General features: G+C 43.1%; 1 protein-coding gene across 3 annotated transcripts in view; it reads left to right on the top strand.

The window, feature by feature from the left end:
- The window catches only part of B3galnt1 (beta-1,3-N-acetylgalactosaminyltransferase 1 (globoside blood group)), a 29,698-nt gene that overhangs the window by 615 nt on the left and 4,016 nt on the right, over positions 1 to 25,067 (top strand). For 2 of the 3 annotated variants that reach the window (XM_052731967.1, XM_052731966.1), the window contains exons 2-3: positions 5,670 to 5,832; positions 24,048 to 24,113. The gene's annotated coding sequence lies outside the window, so the exon portion shown is untranslated. The remainder of the gene's footprint in view (positions 1 to 5,669; positions 5,833 to 24,047; positions 24,114 to 25,067) is intronic. The other variant, XM_052731968.1, reaches the window with a different exon arrangement.

The following is a 25,067-nucleotide window of genomic DNA, read 5'->3' as shown; positions in this document are numbered from 1 at the left end:
ACCCGAGGAAGGGAATGGGAGATTTGGAAAGTGGAAGGAGAAAACTCCCAAGGATTAAGGCTCCGAGGGAACATGCAAAGCCATTTAAAGGAAATCTTAGATGGAGGGAACCTCACTTTTTCCAGGATGGAAAGGATGGTGCCAGCAGCCAGCACGGATAGCGGTAGTCGGTGTTTGTGAGTGCATGTAGGACTACAAGGCCGGGTTTGATTTTGAGCCGAGTAGATTGTATTTTTCACATTGCCAGCCTTTGGGAGAAGCGGTTTCTTTGTTAGGAAACGGGACTGCCAAGGAAGAGATTGCCCAACCGTTCGTTTTGGGAGGTAGGACCACTGGAGTTTGCAGTCTTCACCCAGAACACATTTGTGTTTTAGCTCTGGGTGTTTGAAGTAGAAGCAGGGAGTTCGTGCCCTCTGAAGTGTTGACACCTCATACCGAACTTCCATTTCTCCAAAAAAGGGACCTACCTACTGAGAGAATGAGTGTGGTGTTTTCTCTTTCGCGTTCAAAGGTTTGTTTAAAATGAATGGCCATTGGGGAACTGCAGCATTGAAAATAGTCCGTTATCAAGAGTGTTCAAATACGATTCTCAGTTAGCTCATGAGGCAAACAGAGAACAGAGACTTGAGGAAAGCATCAAGGCCTATCCAGAAACGAGGAGCCTGCGGAGGACTAATAACATATCCTAAAGCAGTTTGCCGGGGATAGAACACCGGTTTTAGCTGTCATAACGCTGCTGTTTTGATATAATACTTATTTTTAAAAAAGATTTTCTTAAAAAGTTTTTATGTGTGTTCTGCCTGCATGTATGTACGTGTACCAGAGGCATGTCTGGTACCTCCTGAGGTCAGAAGTGGGGCGTTTCATCCGGCAGAATTGGAGTTACAGATGGGTGTTGATCCACCACCACATGAGCACAGGGAACTGGACTCCAGTCTCTTGCAAGAGCAAGTGCTCTTAACTACCAAGTCATTTCTCCAGCTCCGAGAGACAGTGTCTTCTTACATTCGGTTGTTTGCAGTAATTCTGCTTTACTAAAGCACAGGGTACAGAAATATTACCCCCCCTCTCATATACACACACACACACACACACACACACACACACACACACACACACACACATTTATCTATTGTTTAATCTGAAACTGTATACATGGATTTAATGCGTTTTTAATTTGAATTGAGAATTTATCCAGATTAGTTGGAAATGCCCATTAGGGTACCCTGTCTGGCTTTTGGGTATCATTGACATAAGCTGCCAACTTGAGTATATTCTGGTGTGCTTCTTTCCCCAGAAGGGTTGAAGAGGTGCAGGATTTAGGCTTTACTAAATCATTTTGGATAATAATGTTTTCCCCAAAAGTTGAATTTTTCTTATGTACTGTGGTACTTTAGGAAAACTCGATAACTTGGCAGATCATATTCAACCTCAAGTTTAGCGTAAATTCTTTATTCTTCACCAGATGCTTTACTTTTCCTCTGGGTGGGGTGGGTGACATACCTCCCCAGCCTCCAGCTCTCCTCTGTCATAGTGAAGGTGGGAATCTCATTTCAGAACAGGCCTTTATCCTGTTTATCTCTGTATCATACAGGCGAAGTACACTTGCCTGGTGCAGCTTGCTGTGTGATAGGAACTACTGTATGGTAAAGAGCCCCATGGTACCATCTCATGGGTAAGGTCAACTGAACAAGATACTCTTAAATGAACATACCCAGATGTTTTCAGAATTATAATTCAGCAGTCTGTTGGGCAACATCTCCATGGGGGGTGTGGAAAATGATTTTATTTTAATAAAAGTTGTATAAGCATTGATTTGCTTTTAGTAGCAGGATTCTTGCCTTATTGTGAATTAGAGGAAAGGAGAGGTAAAGGGGTGAACTAGGGCTAGCCCCAAGAGCTGTAGAAGATTTCTGCTTCTTGAAGCCCTGTGATATTAAGGAGTAAATACCAGAAAGCCAAATCAGATTATAAATGTCCTCTGTCATGTGTCTCTGACCCTGAACATAGTTAACTAGGAAGTCAGGCCTTTTGCCGTCTTGTTGTATACACAGCTGAGGTAACAGTACCCAGCTAGGTCTGCCCACCCCAGAACCATTTCATGTAGGGAACATGTGACTGGTTAGTCTAGGGACTCCTTTTCAGCTGTATGACTCCTTTGGGTTATGAAGGAAAAAAGACAAGGCAAATCTCTGGAGATTTTATTAATGCTTTGAGGTATGAATTTCATGAATCTAGCTAGGGCAAATATTTCTGAACTGATATCTATTTGATAAATATAGTTAGTCTTTTGGGTGCGTAGGTTCTATATTCATAGATTCTGCCAACCATGGAATAGAAATATTTAGAAAAAAATTGTGTGTCCTAAAAATGTACAGGTTGTAAATGTTGCAGCTCTGAGGGGAAAGGGTTCTCCAACCACGGAATAGAAATATTTAGAAAAAAACTGTATGTCCTAAAATGTACAGGTTGTGTTACAGCTCGGAGGGGAAAAGGTGTCCTGGCAGTCAGGAGCCAATACCACAATGCCACACTGCACAATAAACCTCATACCAGAGATTTATTGGCACAGACACAAGAGGGTGGCTGCCACTGTGCAGACAACAAGCAGCAGGGAGCTGAGCAGGAGGCAGGCTTCATGTGGGGCAGTGGTTCTCAACCCGTGGCTCACTCCTTGGAGTTGAACAACACTTTCACAGGGGTCACCTAAGAATATCAGAAAACATGGACGTTTACATTGAAAGTCATAACAGTAGCAAAATTACAGCAGTGAAAATGATTTTATTTTCATTGGGTTCACCACAACATATTAAAGGGGGAACTATATTAAAGGGTCACAACATTAGGAAGGTGAAGAACCCCTGATAGTGGGTTTCTTGGAGCAGAGCTTTCCAGGGTGGGGATTTCCAGGGTGGGGATTGGTGGGATTTCAAGCCCAGAATTGAGCTCAGTCTTTTTACTCTGTAGGGCAGAGTTTGGCCACCTGAGTCTGGAGAGGCTGGGTCCAACCTTCGCAGCTTTACAGTGTTCTGTGGATGGGGCCTGACTGTTAAGAGTTCCTCAGGGGCAGGGCATGGCCACTCAGGTGCTCATTCGAGGGGCTTCCACAGACATTCCTTTCTTATCATTTTCTAAACAATATGTAGAACCGCTGTGCACATCACATTTACATTGTGGACTCAGTGGTTAAGAGCATTGGCTGCTCTTCTAGAAGACAGGGGTTCAATTCCCAGCACCCACATGGCAGCTTACAACTGTAATTAACTCCAGTTCCAGGGAGGTCTGATGCTTTCTTCTGGCCTCCATGGGCACTGCTCATATGTGGTACACTTACATGTAGGCAAGACACTCCTACACATAAAATAAAAATCAAATCTCAAAATAATACAGGATCTGTATAAATTATATGCAAATATGGCACTATGTTTTTATAAGGCACCTGAGCATCCTTGGGTTTTGTTGTCTGTGGGGAACCTTGCTGCATCCCTTTGCTTAGGGTTGCCTGTGGTTCCATTGTTTTAACCCAAACCAAGAGTCCAGTAGCCAAGATAGACATACGACCTGCAAAGAAAATATTTACTATCTTGCTTTTTGAGGCAAAGAAAGTTTTTGCCACTCCTTGGACAGAACATAGGATTCTGAAAAATTCCCAAGCTGTACACTTTGAATATACTCGTACAAGTTAGAATAAAGACATACCATTGCCTTTAAAACATTTCTTCAGTCTGCAGCCACCTAACCCACCATGAATCTGGAGCTTCTAACAGTGTTCTCGGATCTGGAACTATATTTGGCTACTGGCTTAGTTATAGACTTTGGTTTTGAAATACAGTTACCCAGTTACTTTTTATTGTGCATATATGTGTGAGTGTGTGTGTGTGTGTGTGTGTGTGTGTGTGTGTGTGTGTGTGTGTGTAGGCGCTATCTCGATTCCTTGTTTGCTCTTCACTTTTCTTTTTTGGAGACTGGGCTTTTCTGTGTAGCCTTGGATGTCCTGGAACTCACTCTGCTGATCAGGTTGGCCTTCAATTCATAGAGCTCTGCATACCTTTGTCTCCCAAGTGCTGGAATTAAAGTTTGCCACACTACCACCGGTGTGGGCACCCACATGTCATGGTGTATATATGGATGTTAGTAGACAACTTGCAGGATAAGTCAGTCCTCCCTGTGTAGATTGAAATCAGGTTGTTACATCTGGTTTGGTGGCAAGCATCTTTACCCACTGTTCCATCTTACCAGCTCTCACCTTACTTATTTGAGACAGTCTTGCACTGAATCTAGAGCACACTGGTTTGGTCAGACTGATTGGCCAGAAGTCCCAGGGTTCCCCTTGCCTCCCAGTGCTGGGATTACAGGTACTGCTGAACCTAGGTCTTTACATGAGTGCTGAGACCAAAGCACAGGTCTTCATGCTTGCTGCAACTGAGCCATCTTCCCAGGCCCCCCACCCCAAGAAAAAAATTACCATAGTATTAAAATAGTACCAGTTTCTTTGTCTTGGTATAGCTGTGTAATATGCACCTTTATTGGGCGTCAACACAGGCTGAGAGCACAAACTTGGCTCCCTGCCCTTCACGCCGATTGCTAATTTGAAGACATTTGAACTAGAGACCTTTCCAATTTTCTCTAGATGGGTTTCACTCATGAGGTGCAGGTTAAACTTGAAGTCATAAATCTTACGCTGTGTTGAGTGGCAGCAATTTGAGGGGTGTGCTTGTCTTCCACATTGCTATCTTAGCCTCTAACACAGGATAGCCTGTGAGATGCATGGATGAATTAGTGAATGAAAGATTTACAGGTAACAAAGGACAGACAATGGCTTAGCCTGATGGAGAAGATGGATGACAGATCTGCGCCAGTCCTGATGCAGGGTAAAGATGGGATGTTAGCTGGAGCAGCTCTCGTGTGCCCTTCGGGTGGGTAAAGCTTTACCCAGCTTTCAGATGTGTTTTGCTGTAACCTGCTTGATTTGTGAGCTCTTTGCTCCTGTTTCCAGTCTTGCTGCCCTGGCAGCCTGCTCCCTTTTCCCCTGGCTGCTCTGCCATATGTCACTCTCAGTCTGTCCACCCTGAATGCAGAGGTGTACCCTCTCTAGCTCCTCTGGTCCCTCCCCAGGAATCTAGAGGCTCAGGGACCTGGGTGTGAGGTCTGACTCCCAAGCAGGCACCTTGCTTTGGGAAAATGGGCACAGTATTTGGAGTTGAAAAGCTTCAGGTTGTAGGTCCATCTCTTCGTGAGCTGTTCTGGTCTTTGAAAACCTAGTGTTGCAAAATGTTACTTTATAAATTGCCATAGACTCCCGAGTGCTATAGACTTCTACAGAGTCACTTTGCTTTAAAAGCAAAGCAAAACAAACAACAATAAGAACAAAATAAGAACATCACTCCCCCCAACATAAAACCCTAACCTCACAAATGATCAAGAGTGGGTGGAGTCTTTGTTAATGAGTAACATTATGCGTAAAGGTGGGCAGAAGCAAAATGAAAATTGCACGTGAATGTTAGTTCCTGCTGCTTTTGATTCTGTCTGCTTCTTAGCCAAGGACCTGCACAAACCAAGCCCCGCTTCTAGAATAAACCCTTGGGTACTATCTTCAGGGTTGCTTTAACTACATGAAAACATTCTTGGTAAACAGTACATAATGCTTGAAAACTTTTTTTCTTTAACAGCCCACTCATCTTCTACCCAGCACGTAGAGGCAGCAGGCTTCCATTCCCATCAGGCTTGGATGAAAGTCCTTCTCCCTGATGTCTCAGAACACACCTGACTCTGGTGCAGCAGCAGCCAGCTGGGACTTCAGGCGCAGAGCTGAGACACGGCAGCGAAATGACGGTATTTAAACTCACTACTTACTGAAATGTGCAGCAGTCTCAGGGAAGGGTGCTCAGTGTGGGTGGTTCCTTAAAGTCAATGGATATTTCAGGTTCATTGTTAACAAGTAAGCAGGTTAGGAGCTGGAGAGATGGCTCAGAGTGAGAAAGAGTACTGTTCGTGTAGAGGGCCCGTGTTTGGTTCCCAGCACCCCCGTCAGGTGGCTCGCCACCACCTGTAACTCCAGTTCCAGGGAATCCAGTGCCTTTGGCATCTGCAGGTATCTGCACTCAAGTGCGCGCACACACACACACACACACACACACACACACACACAGTTAAAGGTAAAATCTCTTTAAAAATTGAGCAATTAAAACTTTATATAAACACGAAGCCACATTCCGAGCTATCCAGCGTCTGTCTTTGGATGTGCAATTTTCTATTTTGTTCATAAGGACCTTTAAGCACCTAGCTCTCATCATGGAATCTAATTTTTGTGTTCTCTCGGGTTTCTCTGGACCTTCTCTGGAGGAACCCTAATAAAGTGGGATGAGGTCAGTCAGATGGGTTGGACAGTCTTAGTGAGTGTCTGCTGCTTTCTGATGGTCACTACTCCTGTCCTTTGTCCTTAATGCCTGTGTACATAGTGCTCAGCAACATTTTCAGGGTTGCTTGGGATATAGATTCATTAACATTATTCCTTAGCAATTTCCCCTTGGCTGGGGAAAGGTTGTTGGATGGGAAGGTTTTTGGAAACTGTCTGGGTTAAGAATTTGGAAGAGCTGAATGTGATTTCATGGAAAGAGAATGCGTCTGTATCCAGATATTCCTTTGAAGGTCTGGTTCAACGCTGACCACTTTCCATCACCAAGGAAGAATAAAGGGGCGGCCCCACTGGAGGAAAGCAGGAGGCTAGCAGGCCAGGGGATAAGGGTGCTGCAGGGTAGTAGTTACAGATTCCACTGGGACAGGCAGAGCACTCGGAGCTCCAGACCAGCACTGCCTGCTCTGAGTCCCTGAGTTACTGGGCACGAACCCCAGGCCCCTTACCTAGAAGTGAACTGTTCCAGTCTTAGTGACTGATGCACATGGTTACCACGACATCACACAAATAGAAACATGAAGAAAGCTTACCTGCTGCAGTGTTAGACCAAGCTGTTGGTAAAATGATAGAGAGGGGAAAATGTAAAGACGGGAAATAGAGAAGAGAGGAAGTCTTTAATGTGAAGCCTTTCTTTGCTCGGACAGAGTAAAATGTATTTCATTTTTCAGCATTACTAAATTCACTAAATATACCAGTTGCTCTCTTGAGTAAATAAAAGTCAGTTTCCCATGGATGCCCAACTGTGCTTCAATGAGGAAACAAATATAAACTTACCAAATGTGCATAGCAGGCTGGCGAGATGGCTCAGTGTTGGACATCAGGACCCACACGGTGGGGTGAGGGGACTGACTCTGACAGGTTGTCCTCTGACATCTACATGTGTGCACTGGTGTGCGTGCATGCATGCACACGTGAGCGCGCGCGCACACACACACACACACACACACACACACACACACACACACACACAAATTGTAAAAATAAAACATATGCATATCTCTCAAAGTGTCTCAGTGCTCACTGCTGTCCTGGGTGGCATTGGGTGGCAAAGGCTCTTGTATTTCAGTGTCGCTGCAGATGGCTAAGGGAGGGCTTGTAGCGGTACAAGTCATGCCTGGAAAAGAAGAACGGAACTTCAGTGCACAGTGACTGTGGGGTAGAAGAAGGCTTGTAGAGAGCAGAGCATGTGGGGAAAGGAACCAGAGTTCACCTGCAGCAGCTGGATCTCTTCCAGGAACGCCTGGGACAGCAGGCACTTGACCTTCTAGAGAAACCAGAGACCTTGGCCTAGACGGCAGGCTAATTGGAGGGTGAAGGTAGACCCCTCGGGAGCAGCTACAAATTTTGTAAACAGAACAAATACAGGCAGAGAAGAGCTAGAAGCATTGAGTGTGGGTGCTGATAGCAGCAGTACACCGACTTAGCTCTTGTGTACCAGTCCCACTTAGATATTGGCTGTGTTCTGTTCACGTGGTTTCCACAGAAGACCCACACAGAAGGCGTTGTTGTTGCCATTTCATAGAAAAATTAAACAGTGCTTCAAAGGTTAAAAGGTTTGTACAAGTTGGTAATTGAAGCTTCTCAAATTTCTAAGTCCATGAGTCACTTGGGGATAGTGTTTAAAAATCCCAAATCAGGAAATCTGGTAAGGTGACTGGAGCTCTGTGGTTCTCACATCCCAGGTAGTGCCGGCCTCTGATGACTCACTAGGGTCATCTGGGAGTTAAAAACAGTGCCAGTGCTGTCCCTCCACCCTCAGAAACTGATCTGGTTGGTTTGGGGTGTAGCCTGGTTCCTGTTTACACAGCAGCGTGAGCCCTGGGTTCAAGGAGAGGGAGGACAGTGGTGGTCAGGTGGCAGAGGAGTCCATCAGAAACAGCGCAGCGCTGTGCTGTGACGATGACCAGTGTTTAACTGAAGCTGAGGAGTAGAGTTTTATAGTGTTTCTTTATGAATTAGTGCGATAGCTTAAGATGACTCCTATGGGATTTCCCTCAGTTACTGCTGTGTGGGGACCCCCTCTTTATAAATAATAGACACGACTGATATGTGTAATGGTGATTTTCACTAAACCTAATATGTGTGGGATACTGTACAGTTAAGATTTCTGCCCCCCACAACAGTAGTGTGTCTTTGCACACACAAAGTTGAAAAGCTCATCAGCAGAGCTCACTAATTATCTGTAATAGTCCACACACACACACACACACACACACACACACCCCTTTGGATGACCCTGAATATAGCATGCTTAGGTTTACATTTTAGTTGAGTTTGTTTTTTGCTTTTTTACTCTCTGTTCCTTTCAGACTGGTCATGTAGCCTCTTGGAATAAGGTGGTGGTTAGGAGAGTGAGCACACGTCAGCAAATCCAGTCTACTTCTGATCCAGCTTGTTCTGGAAATGTGTATTTATTCATGGTCAAGTGGCCAACATTTACACAGTATTACCTTGCACTGAGTGCATACTATGTGCTAGACACTTCAGGGCCATGTCTTTTCCCCTACCAGACTCCACTTTCTCTTGAAGAGAACAGAAAATAAAATCACAAAAGTGTTTTTTTTTTTTAATTTTTTATCTATTTGTGTGTGTGGCCATATGCAAGTTCATATGCATGCATGTGGAGGCCGGAAATCATCATCATTGGGTGTTTTCCTCAGTCATTCAGACCCAGAGTCATGCAGTATAAATGCATTGTTGATAGTACTGCTCTTCTACAGTGTATTTGGGATAATAACTAACTTCTGTGAGATAATGTGACTTCCTGAGTTTCCCTTTATTAAATATAAGAGTTATATATATATATATATATATAAATAAATAAAAGATTTATATATATTTATATATATATAAAAGATTTATATATATATATATAAATCTTTGGTTAAAAAAATTAATATGATTTCTGGTAAAAATTTGTATAAACATCTCTAACAGATCATTATTCTTACCAAAAATTGACTTTAGGGAAAAAACAGATGATTTTGTTTTATCCTGTTACTAAATGAGATATATAAAACCTGTGATTAGATTTCTTCAAATGCTGTTGGTATTTCCCACTGGGTGAAGCCATCACTTGCTGGATGGACACTTACTGTAACACTAAAAAAAAAAAAAAGTTATAGAAATTATTTCTACTTGGGACATGCCTGCTAAATTACAGAATAATTGTTAAAGTTATTTTACTGGTCAGAGTCTTCTATCTGTTTATAAATCGGGCCTGTTATACAAAATTAGGTTGTGTCTGTTGTGCTGGACAGTTTTGTGTTAGCTTGACACAGGCTAGCATCATCTGGGACATGGGAACCTCAATTGAGAAAATGCCTCCACAAGATCTGGCTGCAAGCAGCATGGCATTGTCTTAATTAATGATTGATAGAGGAGGACCCAGCACATTGTGGGTGGGGCCACCCCTGAGCTGGTGGTCTTGGGTTCTATAAGAAAGCAGGCTGAGCAAGCCATGAGCAACAAGCCAGTAAGCAGCACTTCTTTGGCCTCTGCATCAGCCCCTGCCTCCAGGTTCCTGCCCTGCTTGAGCTCCTGTCCTGACTTCCTTCAGTGATGAGCAGTGCTGTGGAAGTATAAGCCAAATCAACCCTTTCCTCCCCACCTTGTTTTTGGTCATGGTGTTTTATCACAGCGGTAGTAATCCTAACTAGAATACCTGTCATCCCCAGCCCTCCAGATTGATAGAGAAACATTGGTATCATTAATAAATCTATTTACTATCATTAATAAATTAGAAACTTTTCATAGTAAGTGTCTGGGAAGTAAAGACAACCAGCTGATTTCATAATTTTTTTTTTTTAAGGACAAGACTGTACTTTATATTTCTCAAATCCTGCTGTTTTTGAGAGATGTTTAAAAGGTTGCTAGGTATATTTCTCAAAGAGAAAATGATGTTGACATTTGGTAGGACTGCAGATAAAGACAGTTTTAGGTCCTTCAAGTCTCCCCAGACCTACCTTACTTGAACTATTTGGAGGTAGCTGTATCTAAACTCTTCTAGTCTCAATGAGAATACCTGCTGTCTTCCTTCATCTGCTATCACGAGCTTCTGTCAAACAGGATGGTTTTGATTATTAAATCTAACACTGCTGTGTAGTGCCTGTGTTAGAACTAAAGTGGGTCTGTATCTTTGTTGTCGGAATTTCAGTGGTAAGTGTGGTGGTTTGAAGAACACTTTAGGCTCATATATTTGAATGCACAGTCTCTAGAGAATGGCAGTATTTGAGGATTAGGAGTTGTGGCCTTGTTGGAGAAGATACGTCACTGGGAGTGGGCTTTGAAGTTTCAGTGTCCATCTGTCTCTGTGTCCCTCTGTGTCTCTCTGCCTACCTACAGAGGAGGGTGTCGCTCTCAGCTCTCAGCTACTTCTCCAACACCACACCTTCCTGCTGCCATGCTGTCTGCCATGGTATCATGGACTAACCTCTGAAGCTGTAAACAAGTCCCCAGTCAAGTGCTTTCTCATACAGGAGTAGCCTTGGTCATGGTGTCTCTTCACAGAAATAGCGTAGTAACTAAGACAGCAGGTATACTGAGGAAAACTGTTCAAGTCCAAAGTTAAAATGATCTTGGGCTGTCTTAGTTTTTTTTTTATAGCCCATCTCTTTCTTCTATATGTGACTTAACACTTTGGTGATCCAAACTCAAAACTATGTAATGGGATTAACTTTCAGGAGATCTACAGCAACCCTGTTAAAACCTGCTTTTGCTTTCTGATGTCTTCCCTATGTCTTCCTTAAAAGTAAAAAGTTAGCCTCTTATAAATGCACTTTGCTCTGGCACCTGTCCTGTCATTTACTATCCTATTTAGAATCTCTGTCACCTCAGAGATGCTCAGGCCATGGCCATTTGTAGCTGGGTCTCCCCACCATCATGTTCCTCTCTTAGGTTCTTGGTAGCCACTCAGGCTTTGCCCTATTTGTTAGATTTCTGGGGGACTCTTGGCTTTGTCCTACTGTGTAAATTCTTGAGGCCACATTACCATACTGTTAAGAGTCCTAGTGGCCCTCCTCCATACTGGGCTCTTGGCTTCCCCCTGGGGTGCTGGTCCCTCCTTCCTGGACATGCTCTTACTGAAACTTCTGCATCTCATTCCATTCCCTTGGTAAGCCCCTCCCTTCTCCAGGACCCCTGCTGACTGTGCCAGAATTCTTGGCATTAAGTTGGGGTTCCTTACTATGCTTAGATCTGAGTCCATTGCCCTACTCACTGATTTCTTAAGACTGCAGGATAAGTGGTAATCTCTGAGTTTAGTCATTTACAAAAGTGTGACCAGGCTCACAAAGATGCTTGTGTGATCTCTCTGCCTTGTCCTGGTCCTGTTGACTTACCAAACAAAACTTCCCTCCCCACTGAGCACTCAGTCTTCTTATTCATGGACTCTGTGCTTAGATGACTTGTTCACAGTCTCATCTATTTGGTGGGTGAGATCAAATAACAAAGTAATTCTCTTTGTAATACCATTTGGACAAATACTCTTGATAATAAAGACAGCAAGCCAGAGACCCTGGGCACACTTCCTCAACCCTCATGGTTTTTTCACAGACTTCTACCACATCAGAGGCTTATAAAACCAAGGACCTGGAAGCTGAGGAAAGACTGAGTTATTTTGGTGTTCCCAGTTAGAGTGGACTTTCTTCTTCCTTGTGGTTAAGATATACACTCACCTTCTTTGGGAGAGATTATATAGTTCTTTGCTTTTTTTTTGCCTACAACTCCGCTCCATGAATGCACTTCTGTGCCTTCTTGGGAAATTGTTTCCAGACTGCATGCCTCAGGTCACCTTTTCTTGTTCCATATCTATTTGTCTCCTGCTACCTCTAGTGCACTTAAAAAAAAATTACACTCACATAATGTTTTCTGAGTATCTCTAGTGTGATGAGGTCATGTGTTATGGTGATAAGGTCAGTGTGTTTCCAGTAATCAAACCAAGGGGGAGGTACTACTAGACCTCCACGGAGGGTTCCTTTGGTTTGGGAGGCAGTTGTTTTGGATAAATGTCCCTACTGTGTTCTAAAGGAGGGAGCTTAAGTTCTGCAGCTGTGTGTCTCTAATACTAGGAGCTTGCTCTTGGAGATAGCAGGACTTGGTGGGCCCACAAAAAGTCACAGGGACCCAGAGTTGAGACAGGGAAAAACACAGATGCTGAGTCCTGACACTAAGGTGTTCTCGGGTGCTGGCCAGGCCACCACCAGTGGGAAGTGAGCTGCCACAGGCCATTTGAGATTGCTATACCCCATGTGTCTTAATGCCCCTTCTCTCTACCTGACATCCAGGCTTGCTTTTCTTCGCCTTAGGCTAAGTGCTCTTTGCCCCACCTTTTCTCTGCTTTTGCTCAAGGTCCTGGGTCTAGTCTGACTTCTCTGAACTCAACATTAAGTCTTGAAAAGGGTGTAGGAATAAACATATTTTTAATAAAAATGATTTCTGTATGATTATGCTTTGTTCCAAGTTGAGATGGGAAACCTAGGCAAACTATGAAAGGAATAAATTACATAAGATATGTAAGGGAAGCGATTTAGAGATGATAAGTGTATGATAATTAAAGGTTATTAAAATTTTAAAGGCCAAAGTTCAATCAAGTCTCTAAATAGAGTTCTCATAAGATACTGATCTACTCTAGGTAGCATTTATAAGGACTAGCTTAAAGGAACACAAATATATGTCTAATCAAGATTATTTTAAAATGTTCGGATTTTGTTTAAGTTTTATTGAAATGTTACACAAAAGTTAAAATGACCAGACTGGCATAACTGACCTGGGTGCTCAGTAGCCATGTTTGGACCCGTGCCTATGTGCACAGCAGAAAAGGATTAATGCTTTTGACCATTGCCCTTCAAAGTCACCTAGGTCCCAGGTGACTTTGGACCATCTCTCAAAGGATCCTGCAGCTTTGACAAGTTACCTTTTCTCTTGTTCAGAGAAGCCATGGAGACTCTGAACTTTGGGTCCTAAGCAGTGAACATTCTGCCAAGAGGAGAGTTCATACAGCAGATGCCTGCATGGTTTCCAGGAAAAGCCCCAGTCAGCAAGGCCTCAACTCATCCCTAGCAGATGATAAAACTGGTTTTCAAAAAAAAGGGCTAGAGACCGCCACCCTTTGCCAAGGGGAGAGTTGGTATAGGCATAATGGATCTGCGTTGAGGAGGCACATTTGCAACCAGTACTAGGTGGCTAACCCTTTGCAGGGCCTGGCACATGTGCCCTTTTCTTTCTGAGCTAGGGCTCCTTTCAAGCCCAAGTGACCCCTGGAGATCGATATCCAACTGGTCGTAACAGTGAAAGAAAGGAAGGAAAGAAGGAAGGAAGGAAGGAAGGAAAGAAAAATTTTATATATGTTTTATAATTTAAACATCCAGCAGGAAAGTATAACCAAAGATTAAAATAATTGATTATGTATGTATGTATGTATATATATATGTGTGTGTGTGTGTGTGTGTGTGTGTGTGTGTGTGTGTGTGTGTGTGTGTGTAAAATACACTTTAATATAGACAAATGATCCATGCCTTAAAGGCCTCCCTATTAAATAAACCTGAGAATGGCCCACTAACATGCCAGATAGAATAATACATCCTCTTTGGGTGTAATCAGATTATAGGACTCTGATACTTTTCCTAATTGCAAACAAAGTATTTTTAAAATATTTACATATTTTAGACACACACACAAAAACAAAACAAAACAAAACAAAAGACTCCCTCTTTGTATATTCTTGATATTTCTGCCAATGTGTCTCTTGCTTACACAAAATCAGACTAAGACCATGTCAGACACCACATCTCAGAGTTGATCCTGCATCAGTCAAATTCCATATATCTCTGTCCTGTTGATCACTCCTCCAATGCATAAAAGTCAGCAAGAGTAGAGACCTTGACCCTTCTGTGCTCCCATGTCAGGTAGAGATAGCCACCGTGACCTGATGTCCATCTCCTAAATGATTTTAGAGTCTCAAGTATCAAAGGAAAGATGTTAGGTAGCTGGCTTGAAGGAAACCTTCTTTCAAAATTTCTGATACCAAAGATGCCTCAAGTCCTCCTGGTTAGGATACTACCCTTGTCCAGCAAAAGGTAATTACAAAAATGACAGCTATACCCTCTTTTTCACCTATCTAATAAAAATAAAGGAGGGAATGCCATATGGTTTGTAAACCTCCATTTTGGTTGAACTATGACAATTACCAAAACTAAAGTAGTTTGGTTTTCAGAACCAGTCACGTGTTTCCCTCGATTCCTGCCCTGTCTACGCTGTGGACTGCAAGAGGTGTTCATCACCTAACATTCTTGAACTGACTTACTGGCTGCCCCGGCAGTGGCCAACCATGGGCCCCCAAAGGAAACCTTTCAATCTCCCTGACCTCCTCTTACCTGTAATTACTCTAGCCTGGAAGTCGATGCTGGACCCTGATTCTTACGCAGCTTTTTTTCTGCACAAAAGCCTGTACTATGGTTTAGTTGTTCATTCCCTTCCCTGTCTTCCTCCCTGTCAGCCTTACAGGGCTCAGGATGTTGGATGTGAAATAAAATATATTATGAAATAAAATATATCTATACAAATTAGTTATTGTTAATAACTCACTTCAGGTTGGGAGTGGAAACCTTCAGTCTTCATGCATAAAGGCTGTAAGGCTGCTTATTGTGTGTGCCATGGCTGGCTGACTTTAAGAAATGCAGAACCCTGTCCCACAGTTGCTCTGGTCACAAGGGCCTCTGTAGGGTAGGAAACAGTGGTCTGACAGCAGACTCCTGAGGTCTACTGTCCCCGAAATGGGACATGCAGAGTCCTATTTGAATTTTTCCACCTCGTGTGAGCCTGTGGCTCTGCCTGAGCCCTGTTTCCTCACCAGTTGAGATGGGAGGAAAGCTCATCCGTTGATGAGGCTCTCATGATGGGAACTGGTTGGAACAACTTGGCGCTCCTGTTACCAAAGCTGGGCCCTGAGCTAGCTGGTTTGTGGAGACATCTGCCTACACTGACTGTGACAGTGACTGCTAGGTTCTCAGGTGTGACTTACAAAAAAGGACACGAGTTCTAAGAAGAAATAATGGACAGGACACTCATGTAGCTCCACAGAGATGAAAAACCAGAGCATGAGCAGAACACTAGAGCATCCCCTCAGCCCTCTCACATCTGTTTCTTCCCCTGGGGCACCAGAAGTCTGTGTTCTGCCACTGTCTGCTTTTCAGCCTTGTGTGACTGGGAAGCACAGTGTCTGCTCTTCTTGGTCCCTGGGACAGCACGCCAGGTAGCAGTTGGTTCCTTGTGAGTAACAATGCTATTGGTGTTTATCTCCAACTGCAAGAGGGTATTTGGGTGGTTTCCCTGTTGGAGTTGGCCTAAATAGAGTGTTGTTAGGAGCCTTGTTTATTTTGGGAGGATCCTTCAATCATGAGGACTTGGACCCTGCTTACACATTACTTGGTGGTGTTTTGTACACACACATTAATGTAAGTGTTCTACTAGAAGGGACTTGCTGTGTCACAGGGAAAATAAATGTTTAATTTTTATTGAAACACATCAAAGTAATTGAGCTAATTTGTATTTACTTCAAACTATTACTTAAAATAATTAATAGAAACCATTTCAAAGGGATGTCTATAAAGGTTTTCCAGGACCAGATTTCTCTGAACTGTTTCCTCCCTGCCAGAGACACTGACAGCTAAAATAGATTCTTTGTGTAAATAATTTGATAAACATTGCATATTATATCATTAGAGAATGCATGTTGAAATCTCAGAGAAACCTCCATTGAAAAAAAGTAGTTTAGGTTTGTTTGAATTACTTCCAGATGTTTTTGTCCCAGGCACTAAGACTGCTTGCTACATCTGTGGATTAGAGGCAGCTGCATCTGAGAATGAGCAGAAAGTGGAAGAGGGTAGACATTTTGGGCTCAGTAACTGAGATGCCAATTCCTTCTGTGAGGATGGTGATTGAGACACTGACATGCATTATGGAAGAGGGCAGGAAGGTTGTAAGAGCTGAAGGCTAGGTATAAGGGACATGGCACCTGTCATGAACATATGCTATAGATGCCTGCACATCAGGCCCTTGAACATTCCATCATGGATGGGAGAGGGTCTCATGAAGCCCTACCCTTCCAGGAAGAGCTTTTGGCAGTTAATATTACTGCAGGAAGGGGAGCGGGTGTTATTTTCTTAAGTGGTGTAACCACCGGCTAAGTTGCTCACATTCCAGTAAATAACACCCTACCCATGTTCATAATGTGGCCCTAATTAAACTCAGTGGGTTAAAAAGAAGGAAGAGGAAGGAGGTAGACTAGTTGGGAAGAAGAGGGAGTCAGCAGAAGTGGGAGGGGGTAACAGGGTAATAGGGTGTGAGCATGATCATAGTACATTGGATAAATATCTAAAGTTATAGCCAAGCCTAGTGGCACATGCCTTTAATCTCAGCACTTGGGAGGCAGAGGTAGATGCGTCTCTATGAGTTCATGGCCAACCTGGTCTACATAGTGAGTTCCAGGACAGCCAGAGCTACAAGGTGAGACCCTGTTCCAAAACAAAACAAGACACAACCAACCAAACAGTATATATATTTATAAAGAATAAGTAAAGCAATTTATTAAAGCATTTACAGCTTGTGACATTAGAAAGTATTGCTTTCACCTCTCTTCTGATCTACCCTGTTCTCCCATCTACCACATGTATCTTTCTGTTACTTTTCTAATATACACTGTCTTAGGGTTTCTATCGCTGTGAAGAGACATTGTGACCACGGCAACTCTTATAAGGAAAGCATTTAATTGAGACTTGCTCACAGTTCAGAAGTTTAGTCCATTATCATCATAGAAGGAAGCATGGCAGTGCACAGAAGACATGTTGCTGGAGAAGGAGCTGAGATTTCTCCATCCAGATCAGCAGGCAGCAGGAAGAGAAAGACACTGGGCCTGGCTGGAGTGTCTGAAACCTCAAAGCCTGCCCCCAGTGACACACTCCCTCCAACAAGGCCATACTTACTCTAACAAGGGCACACTTCTTAATAGTGACACTCCCTATGAGGGCCATTTTCATTTAAACCACCACACACACATAAATATATTTTTAAAATTCTGTTCCTTTCTACTACAAAAGTTGGTATGATAGGGTCAATGAGATGGCTCAGCAGATAAGAGCCCTTACCACCAAGCCTGACAAACCAGACCTACATGATAGGAGAGAAATGACCCCCACAAATTGTCCTCTGACTTCCATGTGTATGTGAGCACATGAACACACACAACACATGCATGCAGCAGAAATAAATGTAAAAAGTGTTAGTATTATTTATTCCACCTCTAATTTCTTTACTTCATATTGTCTAGAAGTCTTTTCATACCCATATACACAGGGTATCTTTGCTATTTTCTTTCCCTTTTTAATAGCTGTGTAATACTCCACATTTGGATTTATGTGTCATACACCCTCATTGGTGCTAACCTGGGTTTTTATAATTATTTTTTCTAGCAGTGTTGCAATGGATTGTGTTGTAAAAACACATCATTTCAGACACACACAATTGTGTGTGAAATAAATTTGACCATCAACAAAAAGGTACATTTTGTAGTCATAGAGGTCTTACCATTTTGTACTCCATCAGAAAAGTATGCAGAAGGGAATTTAACTCTTTAATTGCCTTATTACTGAACTACTTAAAAATAAACACAGGTATCCTGGCACTCTTAAGTACATCAATGTATGGCTTTTAAAAACAGGAAACTTGAGATTTTAACAGCCTTATTGGTGTGTAATTCATACAGTCATAAGTTATTTCGGGTATACAATGCGGTGGTGTGGCTAAGTTTAATGGTGTGGAACCGTCTCCACTATCAAATTCTGAAACTGTCATCATCTCTCCCTCCCCTCAGGCCCCTCTCAGGTTAGTCTCTGACCCCTTACCCACTGCTACTGTGCTGGCTCGTCTGTGTCAACTGGACACAAACTAAAGTCATCTGAGAGGAGGGAACCTCAACTGAGAAAATGTCTCCATAAGGTCCAGCTGTAAGGCATTTTCGTAATTAGTGATTGATAGGGAGGGCCCAGCCCATTGTGAGTGTTTCCATCCCTGGGCTGGTGGTCCTGAGTTCTATAAGAGAGCAGACTGAGCAAGCCAGTAAGCAGCACTCCTCCATGGCCTCTGCATCAGTTCCTGCCTTCAGGATCCTGGCCTGTTTGAGTTCCTGTCCTGACTTCCTTCAATAGTGAACAGTGCTGTGGAACTGTAAGCTGAATAAACTCTTTCCTCCTCAACTTGCTTTTTGGTCATGGTGTTTTGATGCAGCAATAGAAACCCAAAGTATGGCAGTTACTTACCCTACTGCTATAGCATTTTCCCTTGCTGGATAGTTCATGAAAACGCAGTAATACAATATGTGTGCTTGGTATCTGGTTGCTTTTAATTGACATTTTTGATTTCATGCATGTCAAGAACTCTTCCAGCTAACGTATGTAGCAATGCTCCACTTTATAGCTGAGTAATACCCCATCACACGGCTGTTACTACATTGTCTTTATCAAAGGACATTTCCTTCTGTTCTAGTTAATGTTATCATGCTTAAAAAAGAATTATACTTCTTGAAAATCTCTTGCCTAGATTGTCTTCAGATTTCCCTAGGACTCAAACTAGAATCACACATCACAGTTCTGTGTCCTTATTCTCTTACAGTCTAGAGTCTTAGATTATCTGGGGTCATGGCAGTCTCAGTAGGGACCATACTGGTTGTTTCATAGTCCCACTGTTTGTATGATTACTTGCACGTGGTGTTCATTAGCTTGCTCTGTCATCTGAGCTCTTCTAACATTGGATCAGACTACTTTTAGACAGTTTTGGCTAGGTTGCATCAGAAATAACACTGGACACTTTCCCTTCTCTCATAAGGAGACAGGCGCTCTCCTGTCACTTACAAGGTTGCCATAGTTGGTCAGGTCAGGGTGGTGACATCTTCACCCTCATTGCCCAACATGAGCTTTGTAGTAGTTCAGTGCTTGCACAAAAGAAGAATTTTGTGGAATTCTTTACACCATATGCCCACTCCCTCAGCCAGCCTTCCATCCGATGAACAAAATGCTGCTTCCTATCAGCACTTGAATCAGTTTTGTGAGATGTTGCAAAATGATAGTTTTGTAATTCTGTGATTTCAAATATGTCTAACTTTAGTTTTTCTATAAATAAGGCCACCTCCTTATCAACTAGAATTGTTTCCTTAAACTATGCATCATTCTTTAAAGCAGAAAAACATACTTCCTGCCCCTACACCAGGAAATAATTTTCAAAATGAGACTTGGTGAAGCACTAAGTTGTTGAAATGTACTACATTGCTGATGTACAGTTACAGATTAAAAAAATAATTTACAATGTGATCGAGACTCTCTAAGTTTATGGGTTGTATTTGTAAGTGTGTGTGTGTGTGTGTGTGTGTGTGTGTTTTGCTGGAAGTTGAGCTGAGCAATCACACACACTAGGCAAGCTTTCTACCACTGAACCATATCTCCAGTCCTAAATAGATTTTTTAAAACATGTGTTTTTCAAGTTATACTTCTGGAGTTAATAACATTGGAATTAATGTTGTGGGTAAAGAATGTAGCCTGGCTGGGCAGTGGTGGCACATGCCTTTAATCCCAGCACTTGGGAGGCAGAGCCAGGCGGATCTCTCTGAGTTTGAGGCCAGCCTGGTCTCCAAAGCAAGTTCCAGGAAAGGTGCAAAGCTACACAGAGAAACCCTGTCTCAAAAAAAAAAAAAAAAAAAGAAAAATGTAGCCTGTATTGGGTGTTTTAGGATTGCCAAGTGGCATATGTGTCTCAGTTAGGGTTACTATTGCTGTGATGAAACACTATGTCCAAAAGTGACTTGGGGAGGAAAGGGTCTGTTTATTTGGCTTACATATACTGAATCACAAGAAGAGAAGCCAGGGCAGGAACTCAAACCCAGCAGGAGCCTGGAGACCAGAGCTGTTACAGTAGCGGTAGGGGGTGCTGCTTACTGGCTTGCTCTCCATGATGTGTTCAGCCTGCTTTCTTTTTTCTTTTCTTTTTATTTATTTATTTTTATTTTTCGAGACAAGGTTTCTCTGTGTAACAGTCCTAGCTGTCCTGGAACTCACTGTGTAGACCAGGCTGGCTTCGGACTCACAGAGATCCGCCTGCCTCTGTCTCCTGAGTGCTGGGATTACAGGCGTGTGCCACCACCGTCCTGGACCACAAGCCCAGGGTTGGTGACACCCAGAATGGTCTGAGTCCTCCCACATCATCACAGATTAAGAAAATGTCCTACAAGCTTGCCTCCACCCCAGTCTTAGGCAGGCATTTTGCCAATTGAGGTTATTTCCTCTGAGATGACTCCAGCTCCGATCAAGTTGACATAAAACTAGCCAGCACAATATGTAACTTAGTATCAGTTTCTTTTTTTAAAATAAACGTTTGATACAGTCTTAAAAACAAGAAGGGCCCCGCTCAGTGCATGTAGGAGATGATTTCAGGACTCCTGTGGGCACCAAGGTTCTCTCAGGCTCAAATCCCTTATGTGCAATGGTGTAATGTTTGTATGCAATCTGTGCACAAATTAAAGAACCCAATGCAGTGTTTTACAACATGAATATATAGCTGTTTCTCAATATTTCTTAGGGAATAATGACAGAAAATAAGTCTGTGCATGTTTTATACAGAAGTACAGACATATCTTAGGGGTAGTGGTAGTTTTTGTTTTGTTTGTTTTCAAAGTATGGTGGTTTGAAAGAAAATGGCCTCCAAAAGGAGTGGCACTATGAGGAGGTATGACTTTGTTAGAGTAGGTGTGGCCTCGTTGGAGGAAGTGTGTCACTGTAGAGGCGGGCTTTGAGGTCTCATATGCTCAAGATACTGCCTAGTGTCTTAGTTCTCTTCCTGTTGCCTGGGTAAGATGTAGAATTCTCAGCTACTTCTCCAGCACCATGTCGGCCTGCACACTACCATGTTCCACCATGATGATAATGGACTGACCTCTGAACTATAAGGTGCCCAATCAAATGTTTTCCTTTAGAAGAGTTGCTGTGGTCATGGTATCTCTTCACAGCAATAAAAACCCTAACTAAGGCAACAAGGGGAGAATTGTTTGGACTGGGTTCTGACCTTAAATTCACTATATAGCTGAGGATTGTTTCAACTCTCAATTCTCCTGCCTCTGCCTCTCGAATAATGAATTTTCAGGTACTTGTTGCCACGCTCAGCATTTTCTTTTTTTATGCACTTGTTTGAATTTGTAGATGCTGAAGGCCAACTGTATTTCTTCTCATTTTTATTGGGGAAAAAAGGTGCTAATTTTTTTTTTATCAAATCAGAATTATTGATATATTTACAATGCAGCCTTTATACTGAAGGATCAGAATGTTGCAGAAGAAGGAAAGATAAGAGTCAGAGGGCCAGAATGTCTGCTGCGAGACACTGTCTGCTATACATGACAGGGAAGTTATACCCATGAAATCCCAGTGTAATCTCCTGAACATGACCTACATAATGCCAACAGCAGCTGACCTGCCAGCACAGATACAGGAACTCTCACAAGGCCCCACCCTGATACGAAGGGCTATAGGCAATTAATTTCTGCTAAGAGAATCAGACTTCTCCAAGGACAAGCCCCCTGAAAGGCTATCTAAATCGTAAGTGGTTAGCCCTAAATATATACACATATAAACAACACTAAAATGGATTTAACAGGATAAACTCACATACATACATACATATGTGTGTGTGTGTGTGTGTGTGTGTGTGTGTGTGTGTGTGTGTACATAAATAAAAGGTCAGTTTGAGAGGGAGTGATGAGACAAGGAAGGAGTAGAGGGGAGAGGAAGAGCTGGAAATGTTGTAAATACAATACTCATGTATGAAATTCTCAAAAAAAAAAAAAAAAAAAAACGATTACTGGCCAGTGAGGAAGCCCAGTGGGTAACCATTTGTCACCTGATGGCTTGAGCGCCATCCCCAAGACCACTTCTCTACCAACTCCTGGAAGTTGTTCTCCAGTTCCCAGCCATGTATGTGCCAAAACAAACAAATATAATTTTAAGATAAAAAAAAAAGGTATTCATCCGATCTGCAACACTCATCCTTACTTTTCATTGCTGGATATATCTGTTAGTGTCTTTGGCTGTTTTCTGTTGCTAGAACGAACTGCTGTGGCTAGGTCATGTTTAGGAAACAGATCGATTTAGCTCATGGGTCTAGAAACCAGAAAGCATGATGCCAGCATGAGTTTTACATAAAGCACAAGGAAATAGTATGTGTTCGGGAACACGTGGGCAAGAGGGGCTGAGGGAGCTGACAGGCCACTTTGTAACAGCTAACTTGAGATGACTAATTCATTTCATTAGGAACTATATAAGTTCCTTTGTGAGGATGGAGCCCCTTCCTCTGTTATCTCTTAAACTCTATTACATTGGGGACCAAGCCCCAACATGGGTTTTGGTGGAGACAGACTTCAGATATAGCACTTCGAGAGATCCAGGGAAAATCTTGACGACCAGAGCGACACCCACTTGTCAACCCAGCACTTGCCAGGCTGGATGGTGTGGGATTGGATTCATAAACAGATGTTTCAGGCTTTGCTTCCTATACTGTAGTGTCCCACACCAGCAGGAATAAGGATCCCGAACAATGAGGTGTTGAGTGGGAGCAGCAGGGATGAGAAACAGAGAAAATGAGAACTAAAGAAGACAAGCAATAGCCGGGACCAGGGGGTCTTGCAGAAGCTGATGACTTATGGCAAACAAGCTTTTGCTGTTTTTCTTTTTGTTTTTTAAGACAGGGTTTCTCTGTGTAGCCCTGGCTGTCCTAGAACTTGCTCTGTAGACCAGGGTGGCCTCGAACTCACAGAGATCCACATGCCTCTGCCTCCCGAGTGCTGGGATTAAAGGTGTGCGCCACCATACCTGGCCCAAGAAGGTTTATTGAGTACATACCTGGCCCAAGAAGGTTTATTGAGTACAGCTTCTTAGATCATTATATACTGTGTGCAGGAGGAAAAATGGCAAGGTCAGCAGAGAGCTAAGGTAGACAGTGTCGGGAGAGAACGTGGACTACCTCAGACAGCTGCCCAAGGACTGGTAACCACAATCCAGGGGAAGCGTCGGGTATCCAGAAGTCTCAACCTTGACTCCTTTGAAGCACTGGCTCCAGCCTGAGACCAGCTTTGCCAAACTGGCTCCCGGTCCTTTCCTCGGGACCGCTAAGGAAGTCTTGGGCCGGTCTGGCTCCCCACACTGACGCTTTGTGTGTGTGTGTGTGTGTGTGTGTGTGATGTAGCTTTATGATTAAGTTATGTTTTCTTTGGGTGCTTTTGTTGAACTCTGGCCTTTACACACTTAGATGCACACGTGCAGTCACATCCACATCCACACACACACACACACACACACACATACACACAGACTCACACACACATACATACACACACACACACACAAAACAGAGTGGCTATAAAGAGATATTTCAAATAGATACTTTGTTAGCAACAAATTTTCTTGGTTTCTTTTAAATGCTACTCGTGTAGAGTACATGATGTGGATGGTTAGCTGTGGACTCTAGACCTAGTTTGTTGATTGGCATTTTCCTGGTGCAGACTTTCCTGTTTCTTAAGTTTTAAACACTTTGTGTTTTGTTTTAGGTGTGAGCCTTGTAAGTAGCATATGGCAGAAATTTAGGCCAAGCCGTGAAAGCCCCTGTGGTTAAGGTGAGCTATTGCCCCACTCCGATGTCCGTTTACATTTCCAGTCTTGTGTGTCTTCCGTTTCCCATTTCTAGTCTTGTGTGTCTTCCGTTTCCCATACATTTCTCTGCTTCCCCCCCCTCCTTTTCATCTTCCCGTTAATAGGTGGCTTACTTTGCTTGTTTGTTTTTCTCTCATTCAACTCAGAAGGTATATGTCCCATAGCTAGTCTACTGGTTGTGCTGAAGGTTTATATGTATTCTGTTTAAATTTGTATTTATAGTTTAAATGTTTTATTTAGTATTTTTATCTTAGGGACATAAGTGTTTGCTTGCGAGTATGAAAGTATACCGCATGTCTGTCCCCACAGAGACCAGAAGAGGACATAAGATCCTCTGAAACTCGAGTTACAAGTGGTTGTGAGTCATGTGGTGGTGGGAACCAAACCTGGGTCCTCTGCAAAAGTAGCAAGTGCTTTTAATCACTATGCCATCTCTCCTAGGCCAGTGTGTGTGTGTGTGTGTGTGTGTGTGTGTGTGTGTGTGTGTGTGTGTGTGTGTGTGCGCGCGCGCGCGCGCGCGCAGATGTGTGGAAACTAGAGGTCAACTTCAGGACTTTCCCTCAGTTTCTCGCCACAGTTTTTGAGACCGGCTCCCTCACTGAACCTGGAGCTCACCGGTTTGGTTAGACTGGGTGGCTGGGGAGCTCAAGGAATCTACTTGTCTCTACTTAGCCATCCCCCACCCCAGTGAGGTTACAAACATGTGACACCGGGCCTGCCATTTCTGTGAGTGGTGGAAATCTACACTCGGTCTTCATGCTTCCTGCCAAGCATCTCACCAACTGAGTCATCTCCCCAGCCCACCACTGTGTCCTTTTTACCTGGGGTTTTCATTTTACTTTGTGTATGTGGACTAGTTTACTGAATGTATGGGGGGGAGCCTGGGGTTAGGGTGTAACTGTTTGAAGCTAAGAGGT

This window comes from Peromyscus californicus, unplaced genomic scaffold, assembly GCF_007827085.1.
Source record: "Peromyscus californicus insignis strain IS unplaced genomic scaffold, ASM782708v3 Scaffold_9__1_contigs__length_137607984, whole genome shotgun sequence".
NCBI classification, from domain to species: Eukaryota; Metazoa; Chordata; class Mammalia; order Rodentia; family Cricetidae; genus Peromyscus; species Peromyscus californicus.
The sequence above is the reverse complement of the archived record's forward strand: the minus strand, read 5'-3'. Positions and strand labels throughout refer to the sequence as shown.